Raw genomic sequence first — 10,742 nt, 5'->3', positions numbered from 1 at the left:
CAGGCCCCAGCCCTGTGCGCCGCCCCCCTCCGCACCCCCAGTTGCCTAGTCTGGTAGCTCGAGAGAAGGCAGAGCCCCAGCACACGTGTGCCCCCCCAGAGCTCTGTGCAGGGAATCAGGGAGCTGCAGCAGCATCCGCCAATGAAACAGGAGGCAGAGGCTGCTTCATGGGGTCACCTGGCGCTGCCCCGCCCCGCTGTGTTCACGCCAAGCTAGTCAGAGGCTGGCAGGTTCCCTGGTCCTGCCGTCGGGGATCGCTACATTTAAGGCTTCCAGATCCCTGGCAGGAACAGGTTCCAATCCTGATTTACTCAGCACGTTTGCTCCAAACTTTTGAACTTGAGGGCAATACTAAACTTAAAAAAAAAAAAAAAAGGAAAAAGAAAAAAAAAAGAGTTTTTTTATTACAAAATTATTTTTATGGTCCCTTTAACAAGGACCCTATGGCAAATGCACAATTATTCAGAATTACATTTTATCGTTTTCACATTGAAAACAGCAAATGTTGACTTAGTAATTTTTATACCTATATCTATATGTAAATGTATATTTAATCAACCAGCAGTTTCAAACTAGTCATCCTGGTACAAAAGTTTTGCAGCATTGCATCCATTCGAGTGCTAAACCTGAGAGCTGTTTTTGGGGCCAGTTTAGCATTTGTACCTTCTCCTTTTGCTACTCACGGCAGCAGTGCTCCGAGGCGACCTTCTCCATCCTGCAGAAGGGGCCGCCGTCCTCCTCCTGAAACAGTGGCTCTGAAATGTTGGGATGGGGGAGGGGTGGGAACATGAACACGCTCGAATAACTCAAGGCTCACGTGCCAAAGTGTGTGTGTGGGTGTGGGGGGGTGTGGTTTTTGGGGGGGGTGTTGTTGTTTTTAATGTTTTAAAAAGCTTAATAGGTTGCCATCAGCTGGGGCATCGAATCTGTTGGCGGTTTGCAAGACTTGCTCAGAATACAAGAGGGAGAGCTGTAACCCACAGGAGCAAAAGAGGCTGAAAGCTGCATTTCCCAGGTCGGTGTAAGAAAACACACGGCCCTTCAGGCTAGATGAGTGTTAGGGAAATGGTGTATTCTTAAAAAGTGACTTTCTTTTTGACGACCTATGTACTGTATGTGACTGAGACTGAATGTCGGGGAAGCCTTAAAGGAGAAATACTTGGGAAACTAGTCAGTGGGCACCAGGACACCAAGGCGGTGTAGTCCTAAGGCTTTGGACAGAGGTGAGACCGCCCCATCTAGGGAGGCCAGGGTCTTGGAGCCCCCAAAACGTTGCCCTAGTGACTGCAGTGGAAAAAGGATTCACGTCCATTGGCAGAGCTGAGTCCAATGTTTTCTTGATTCTGAAACCTCAAGGCCTCAGGATGGCTGGGTCACACCAGCCGATGGCACAGTACCGAGGAGACCACGTGGGCACGGCCTCCGGCCTCTGTGTGGCTGGCAGGCGTCAAGTGAGTCGAGGAGACAGTGGGGCCGTGCTGCCTTTCCCAGGCTGCACGAGCCATCCGTTTCCCACTCCCTCCAGTTCCCTTCTCACCATGCTCGTCAATCTCGTATGCATTTTGCAAGCTCCTTGAAGGCTAGAGGCCCCACTCGGAACCGGAGGGGCGAGCTCACCCCCTGGACCTCATCAGGACCCTATCTGTGTGGCTCTGGAGGTCGGTCGGTCAGTGGAGCGGGCAGGGAAAGACATTTGCAAACATTGCTGCTGTTCAGCTAGCCAGACGGGCCAGGTTCTGTTGTAGGATTTCTTCCTTCCTTCCTTTTTTTAGTGAGGTAATGAAGTGTGCCAGTTGTATTGGGGAAAATGAAGAAGTGATACCTTTGCTAGATCTTTCGGGCGCATCTGTGATGAAGATGTGTTTGCATAAAAATCTCCCCGGTTGAGCACAGGGAAGGCATTGTTTGTCCACCTCTTAGTAATTCCCAAACAATCAACATCAACCCTTTTCTTTCTCTGAGTCCCCAGAGGAACTTTGGGTATCGTCCCCATCTGTGGTTATCCTTTCCTGAACCTTCGCAGTGGTTTACATGCCTCTGGTACTATGTGCAATAAGTTTTCGTTGACGCTTGTATTCATCAGTAAGAAATCAGTGCCGGTTGCAGATTTTCTACCGTCTTCCTCCACCGCAAACCAACGTGCCGTGAGGTGGGACCTTAGGGATTCGCCCGTTCTTTCCACTGCTCAGAGAGCTTCCATTCTGCGCTCCCAGCCTTGTCTCTCTTCTGTGCTGGAATTATCCCTTCCCACCGCCCATCCTTTTAAACTATACAGCATTTCAGCTGCAGTCCAAAGGTAAGCAATACCTAATATGAAACAGGAAGTCCCATCTGTGTGCTGGTTCTGTTGGTAACGTGGAAATCACAAAACTCCAGGGGAGCCGAGGGGCTTTTCAATGTCTTTTGCTTTCAGAAACAGGGAATTTATATTCTAAGGCCTTGAATTGAGTTTTTTTTTTCCTCATAAAATAGTCTGATAAGCTAATTTTTAAAAAGAAATGCCATTAAGTATGTTGCATTGTGGTTTAAAATTACTAACAAGTTCTGGGAAAGAAAAAATATTTGGTTTTGAATCTTACATGTTTTTAAAAATTAGATGTGAATGGGCACAAAGTATGAATATTTTGTTTCTTTAGGGAGGACATGTGGAAAGGGTTTGAGGGTTTGGGATGGGAGAAGTATTTTGCAGAGCTATCAATGTCCAAATAATTTTTAAAAAATAATAAATGTATTTAAGCAGTGACTTTGTCCTATTTCTAAATCACAGCTGTGCTGTTGGAAGAGAACAGCTCCCTTTCAGGCCCTGTGTCTGGAGGTTCCTGGGCCGAACCCCCAACCCCCAGCCCCATCCTTGTCCCTCCTCATTCTGGTGCTGTCTGCTGCCCCACACTGACCATTGAGCTCCTTTTGGGTAATTTCTACATTTCTTTAAACATATGGAAGCCTTTTTTTTTTTTTTTTGCATGTATTCAGGATTCATACTTTTTTTTTTAATTTTATTTATTTGAGAGAGAGAGAGCGAGCACAAGCAGGGGGAGCGGCAGAGGGAGAGGGAGAAACAGACTTCCCGCTGAGTAGGGAGCCCGATGGCGGGGCTCAATCCAAGGACACCGAGATCATGACCTGAGCCGAAGGCAGACACCTAACAGACTGGGCCACCCAGGCCCCGCCCAGGATTCATACTTTTATTTCACACAGAGAAAATTCATAAACACAGCTCTCTGTTCACTGCCTGGCACAGCCAGTGTGGATGGGGACCCGTCTGCAGAGGAAATGCCTGAGCCCCAAAGTTCTCGGGCTCGAGAGCGGCTGCACCAGCGGCGTCCTGAAGCCAAGTTCAGGCCCTTGATTTCTCTGCACCCTGTGGCCAAGGGCCCTAGCCAAGCCCGTTAATGCCTGACTGGCGCGCCAGGACACCTTGGCTCTCTCGTTCACAGTGCAAGTTTCTGGTACCACTTCCCTTGGCAGGGCCGAGGAACACAGCTGGAAACACCATGTGAATTTTTGAGAAAATGTTTACAGTGTTGACAAGGTTTAACGTTAAGCAAGTTGAAATGCTCAGGGAACTTACACCCGTGTCGGAGCAAAGTTCCCGCATTTGTATAAAGTATCATCTGATCTGTTGTTTGATGAGCAGTGATAATAAAACTCCTTTCTCCCGAGATGTGTCAAGAAAGGAAGAAGCTCTTCACAAGACAACTGGTACAGCAGAAGGCACTGTTTACTGGTGGTTTTGTAGGGGGAGAAAGCTGAGGGATGCCTAGGTTCTCGCTCCCAGATCTCCCTTTTTTTTTTTTAAAGATTTTATTTATTTATTTGACAGAGAGAGACAGCCAGCGAGAGAGGGAACACAAGCAGGGGGAGTGGGAGAGGAAGAAGCAGGCTCATAGCAGAGGAGCCTGATGTGGCTCGATCCCATAACGCCGGATCACGCCCTGAGCCGAAGGCAGACGCTTAACCGCTGTGCCACCCAGGCGCCCCTCCCAGATCTCCCTTTAAGTCCTAACGGGACTTCCCACGCACCAGCCAAACCTCCGAGCCTGAAGAGCAGAAGGAACCATCTTTGCGTAGGTCAGAGGGTGGAAGGTTCTAGGAGGTGTTCCTGGAAGCACTTTTGAAACTGTAGAAACTCCCCCACACATGTCACATGTCATTCTTGCCGGATGATAATACTACAAAATATTCGCCAAGGCTTGCCGTGTGCGCTGTGCCATTCTAAGTCCTGGGGCAATGCAGAAACACGCCACTGTCCCAGGCCTTGAGGAGCTAATAGTCTGCAATAGAGTGGACATTGGCATTCTGATCCCCACAGCTGGAAAACCCTCTTTCAAATCCCAGTGTTAGAGCCCCGCTTTTACACCTTAGTTGGCTTTGCTTTTAAGCTATCCATAGGAACAGTGAAAAAGTGCCTGGGCTGTGTTCAGTGTGAAACCCACGGCAGGACAGGACAAAGGGGAAATTACAAATACCAATGCTTCCTGCATCCATCTCAACTGCACCCGAGGAGGAAAGCATTAAAATTACCCAGGACTGAAATAGGCAGCTGGCTGTGACACATAAAAGTGCCTGAAAATTGGATTGCAATTGAGCAAGTTTTTCTTCTAGATTTTTCTTCCAAACATCTAAAGATTGAAACTCTCTACTTGCACATAGCAAGCAAAACATGTAAGGCTTTTCCTTTGTAGAGAAGCATGGGCTGAAATTCAAATTCATTTTGCCTTTTTTTTTTTTTTTGTCCTTCTGATTTTTCACCTGGCTCCATCATCTGCAGCATTGGTCCTCCTTCCTCTCCCTATTTGCTCAATGAATAGCCTCCTCCCTCCACGCTTTCTCGAACTGGCACTGACTCGGAGCACTGCTTCTCAAACCTTGTTGCCCATTAGAATCACCCAATTCACTTACAATCCTTTTGACCGGCAGCACCCCGGACCTGTTCTCACACAACCTCCTGAGTGCCTTCAAGTTCCCAGGTGACGCCGGTGTGCAGGGAGGATTGAGTTTCCCACGGAAATGAGAGAAGGGCTTTCGGGCTCGTGACGTTGGTTTACTGAGCATGGTCCCTACTGGGTGGAGGTGACACAAGGTGTTTAGTATCACGACGTCGGAATACCAAATGCCATGGGCCCCTGGGTGGCTCAGTCAGTGAAGCGTCTGCCTTCGGCTCAGGTCACGATTCCGGGTTCTCAGGATCAAGTCCTGCATCGGGTTCCGACAGGGAGTCCGCTTCTCCTTCCGATCCTCCCCCCTCTTGTGCTCTCTCTCTCTCAAATTAATGAATAAAATCTTTAATTAAAAAAAAAGATTATTAAAAAAATTTTTTTAAAAGAATGGCAAATGCCAGCCTGTCGTGTGCAGACAGCCAGTGAAAATGTCACTCCATCTAGAAGCGCAGGGCCTGGGAAAATAAAGAGAAGGGGCGACGGTATCATTTCTCATGAGGTCAGTGCTTATCTTCATCGGGGCTTTCATTCAGGGCCAAACACTTCCGAGCACTCCCTGTGTGCTAACCACCGTTCTGTGCTCCTGGGACACATCCTCGCACAACAAATCCCAAGAACGGCCTATGTTCTTGAGGGGAGGGATGCGTAACAACAGCATAAGAAAGAGCTCATGTAATGTCAGATGCGGTATTAAATGATAAGCCTTACAGGAAAAGAAAAAGCCTAGCCAGGGGGACTGGGAGTGCCAGCTGGGGGAAGGGGGTGGGTTGCAGTTGTTAAAAAGGCAGGTTGGGCCCCATTGAGCAGGTGACATTTGAGCAAAGACCTGGGAGGGGGCGGGTATGAGACAAGCAGATGTGTGAAGATGAGCTTTCCTCAGAGGCAGAGGCCCCAGGGAGTGAGCCCACTCTTTTAGAGAAACAACAGGGAGCTGAGCCAGAGGAGGCGAGGACAGAGGGGACAAGGGCATGGCCATGGGGGGCGGGGTGTAGGAGAGTCAGCCCCTGTGCGACCTCCTGGATCGTGGTCATGATAAGGATTTTGGCTTTTTTCTCAGAGAGGAGTCGCTGGAGGATGGGAGCTGAGGAGGGACATGACCTGGTTTAGGTTTTCAAGGATTTTGCTGGCTGGCGGGCAGGCTGAAAGGGCAGGTGCGCAAGCAGAGACAGCGGTGAGAAGGCCGCCACACCCCTGGGAGAGGCTGTGGTGCCCCAGCAGAGAAGTGAGGCCAGGTCCTTGTCCGCATAGGTTTTGATGGTAGAGCCAAAAAGATTTGCCGACAGACTGGATGTAAAACGTAACAGCAAGACAGCAGTCCAGGGTGACTCCAAGGTTTTTCAAAAGATGGAGTGGCCACCGTGTGGTTAAAAGTTACCGTGTCATTTATTCCCCGTGGAATTTTATTTTTTATTTTATTTAAGTATTATTTATTTACGTAATCTCTGCACCCGACGTGGGGCTCAAACTCATGACCCCGAGATCAAGAGTCCTGTGCTCTTCCAAATGAACCAGCCAGGCGCCCCCCCCCATGGGATTTTAATTTACAGAGGGGACTGAGTGACGAGAGAAAGGTCAATGCCACTGAAAGGTTTTTATTACTTGTATTTCCCAGGAGGGGGCATGCCACGTCGTTACACAGAGCCACATGGGGAGCCCCAGGTTTGGGCTAGGAGGCAGAAGGAGCGAGAGGAAAACCAAGGCCAGGAGTCTTTGTTGGGGATTTCCGAGGGAATGGCTAGTCAGGACCTGGCAAAGCATTTAGGACTGGCTAGTTTAAATAATTCCCTAGCTGTCTGGTATGTGGCCCCTGGGTAATCAAGGAGAGGAATACTGGCTTGGTGAGTGAGTGATTGAAAGGAGGGGCTGGAGGCCTAGGCTCTGTATGGGTTGTTTGCATATGAATGGCATACTGGGGAATGGGGAGCTCTTTGCTACCTTTAAAAATTGGCCAGGGGCGCCTGGGTGGCACAGCGGTTAAGCCTCTGCCTTCGGCTCAGGGCGTGATCCCGGCGTTATGGGATCGAAGCCCCACATCAGGCTCCTCTGCTATGAGCTTGCTTCTTCCTCTCCCACTCCCCCTGCTTGTGTTCCCTCTCACGCTGGCTGTCTCTATCTCTGTCAAATAAATAAATAAAAATTGGCCAGCCCTGGGGCGCCTGGGTGGCACAGCGGTTAAGCTAAGCATCTGCCTTCGGCTCAGGGCGTGATCCCGGCATTGCGGGATCGAGCCCCACATCAGGCTCCTCTGCTATGAGCCTGCTTCTTCCTCTCCCACTCCCCCTGCTTGTGTTCCCTCTCTCGCTAGCTGTCTCTATAAATAAATAAAATCTTTAAAAAAAAAAAAATTGGCCAGCCCTGGGGCGCCTGCGTGACTCAGCTTTCGGCTCAAGTCCTGATCTCGGGATCCTGCGAAGGACCCGCGGTTGGACTCAGTGTGGAGTGTGCTTGAGATTCTCTCTCTCCCTCTGCCCCCCCCCCCAAATAAATAAATAAATCTTCAAAGGAAAAAGGAAAAGAAGAAGTGGCTGGCCCTGGGAGGGGCAGTGTGTCCTCAGTCAGCAAGGCCACAAATGCCAGAGCATCAGGAATAAAGAAAGTAAGAAAATACACAGTTAATATACTTGGCCCTGTGATGAGAGGGTGCCAAAGGGATGAGAATCTAAGAAAACAGAATAGTCATGTAGTCCACCTGCTAGAAAGGGACACCCTGAACTCCCAATGGCTTGACCTAATGGACGTTTGTTATTCGCTCACATCAAATCCACTTGGAACAAGTTGGGGTGCGGGTTCTGCTCCACCAGTCATCAGGGTCGCACCTGGCATCTTTTATTTTTCTTTGAGAGACAGACAGCAAGTGAGAGGAGGGGCAGAGGGACAGGGAAAGACTCTCAAGCACACTCCCTGCTGAGTGCAGAACCCAACACAGGGCTCAATCCCCGCACCCTGAGGTCATGACCTGAGCGGAAATCAAGAGCCAGAGGCTTAACCGACTGAGCCACCCAGGCGCCCTGAGGCTGTCCCATGTTTGGCCGGTGTCTTCTGCGATTGTCCTGGGCGGGCAGAGATCAAATGACAGGCTTCTGTCTAGAAGGGTCTAGAAGGGTCTTCCATTGCTTCTGCTCATTCAGTGACCACACCCAACTGCAAGTGGGGAAAGGTGGCCTCGCTGGGTACCTGACGGGACACAGAGATCAATTTGGTGAGCAACGTGTCATTCTGGGGTGCAAGCGCTGGAGTTCAGCTTTGGATGCGGTAAGTATAAATAAGCATGCATGAGGCTTCCAACTGGTGATGGGGTGTGTGTGTGGATCGGAAACTCAGGAGAAGGTCTAGACTGGAGTCACTGTGAGAGCCATCAGCATCTAGATGGGGTACTTACAACCACGAGATGCCATGAGTTCCCCCAAAAGGGCAAGGGTAAACAGGGGGGCCATGCACAAAAGGAAGACTGGAGGCAGCAAGAACAGCCAACCAGGCCAAAGGCAAGCCAGCAAACGGGTGTCCTGCAAGCCACATGACAACGGCGCCTCCTGGAGGATGGACCAGCTATGGCCGTGGCGCTGAGGGCGGACCATGGGGTACAGTTACGTGGAGGTTGCTTTTCTGACCTTGACGAGATCAGCTTTCGGGGAATGATAGGGGCAAATTGGGATCAGAGCGGGTTCAGGAGAGAAGGGAGGAGAAAGCAGACAGCGAGAATAGTAGCCTGGAGAGTTGTTTGCCGCCCAGAGAAAGCAAATAAGTGGGAAGTCGTGATGAGGGAAAGTGGCTGAAAAATTCGGGTTTGGGGAGGGACAAATTTACTTTATTTTCTTTTTAAAGATTTTATTTATTTATTTGAGAGAGAGAGCACGAGCAGGGGGAGTGGTAGAAAGGGAAGCAGACTCCCCACGGAGCAGGGAGCCCAACGCAGGGCTCGATCCCAGGAACCCGGGATCATGACCTGAGCCGAAAGCAGATGCTAAATCGACCGAGCCACCCAGGCGCCCCTAGTTTATTGCATTCTTAATTAAAGCATAATTGACACACAACACTACATTAATTTCAGGTGGACAACATGGTGATTTGACAAGTCTATACTTTATTCTGTGCTCACCATCTGTCACCGTACAACACTATTATGATACCATGGACTATATTCCCCGTGCTGTACCTTTCATCCCCGTGACTTATAATTATTCCATAAGGGGGCAAATTATTTTATCTTATCAAATGTAACGACTTCTTTTTATTATGGTAAAATATACAAAATATAAAATTTACCACTTTGGCCACTTTTTTTTTTTTTAAGATTTTATTTATTTATTTGACAGAGAGAGACAGCCAGCGAGAGAGGGAACACAAGCAGGGGGAGTGGGAGAGGAAGAAGCAGGCTCATAGCGGAGGGGCCTGATGTGGGGCTCGATCCCATAACGCCGGGATCACGCCCTGAGCCGAAGGCAGACGCTTAACCGCTGTGCCACCCAGGCGCCCCCCCACTTTGGCCACTTTTAAGTAAACAGTTCAGTGGCATTAAGTACATTCACAATGTTGCACAACCATCACCACCACCCATCTCTGGAACTTTCTCGTCATCCCAGCAGAGATTCTGTACTCATGAAACAAAGCTGCTCCCCCTCCCTCCCTCTCAGCCCCTGGTAACCTCTGATGTACTTTCTGTGGCTATGAATTTGACCACTTAGGTACCTCATATAAGTGGAATCATATAGTATTTGTTTCTGTGACTGGCTTATTTCGCTTAACGAGTCTGAATTTTCTTCTTTTTAAGGCTAAACAATCCTTCAGTGAATGTCTAGACCACACTGGGTTTATTCATGTGTCCGTCAATGGACACTCGGGTGTCCTCTAACTCTTGGCTACTGTGAATTATGCGGCTACGAACATGGGTGTGTAACTATCTCCTTGAGACCCTATTTCAGTTCTTTTAGTAAAGAGCTAATATCTACCCAGAAGGGGAATCACTGGAGTGCGTGGTAATTCTATTTTTAATTTTTTTGAGGAAACTCCATACTGTTTTCTTTTTTATTTATTTTTATTATTTTTTTAAAGATTTTATTTATTTATTTGACAGAGAGCGAGAGCACACAAGTCGCGGGGGGAGCAGCAGATGGAGAGGGAGAAGTAGAGAGACAAGGAGAAGCGGAGGGAGAGGGAGAAGCAGGCTCTCCGCTGAGCAGGGAGCGCGATGCGGGGCTCGATCCCAGGACCCCGGGATCATGACCTGAGCTGAAGGCAGATGCTTAACCGACTGAGCCACCCAGGCGCCCCTGAAAATGGTTTTGATTTACATTCCCCTAATGACCAGTGATGTGAAGCATTTTCTCATGTGCTTGTTGGCCGTCTGTGGACGTTCTTTGGAGAAATGTCTGTTCAAGTCCTTTGTACGTTTTAAAAATCAGGTTGTTTTGTTGTTTGCCTTTTAGGGCTTTAGTCTATATTCTAGATATTAACTGCTTATCTGGGTATGTGATTTGCAGATATCTTCTCCCATTTCATGGGTTGCCCCTTTACTCTGTCACTAGTGTCTTTTGATGGGCAAATCAAATATTTCTACAGTTCTAATAGCAGCCTCTTCAGAAATCTATGAACTCTATTTCAAAGTTTCCTCAAGTGACATGAAGAAACAAGCTCTGGGTGGCCATGTTCGGGTTTGGAGGACCCATATCTTCCAAGCAGAAAAGGGCTGTTGCCCAGAGAATGCCTGATGTTCGGGTTGTCTCTCTTGACCCCTGAAGTAGGAATGATTCTCATGTAATTTAGGAAGAAACTGAGGCCCATGGGGATTATAACAACCGCAGAGAT

The sequence above is a fragment of the Ailuropoda melanoleuca genome, chromosome 17 (assembly GCF_002007445.2).
Source record: "Ailuropoda melanoleuca isolate Jingjing chromosome 17, ASM200744v2, whole genome shotgun sequence".
Taxonomy (NCBI): domain Eukaryota; kingdom Metazoa; phylum Chordata; class Mammalia; order Carnivora; family Ursidae; genus Ailuropoda; species Ailuropoda melanoleuca.
The sequence above is the reverse complement of the archived record's forward strand: the minus strand, read 5'-3'. Positions refer to the sequence as shown.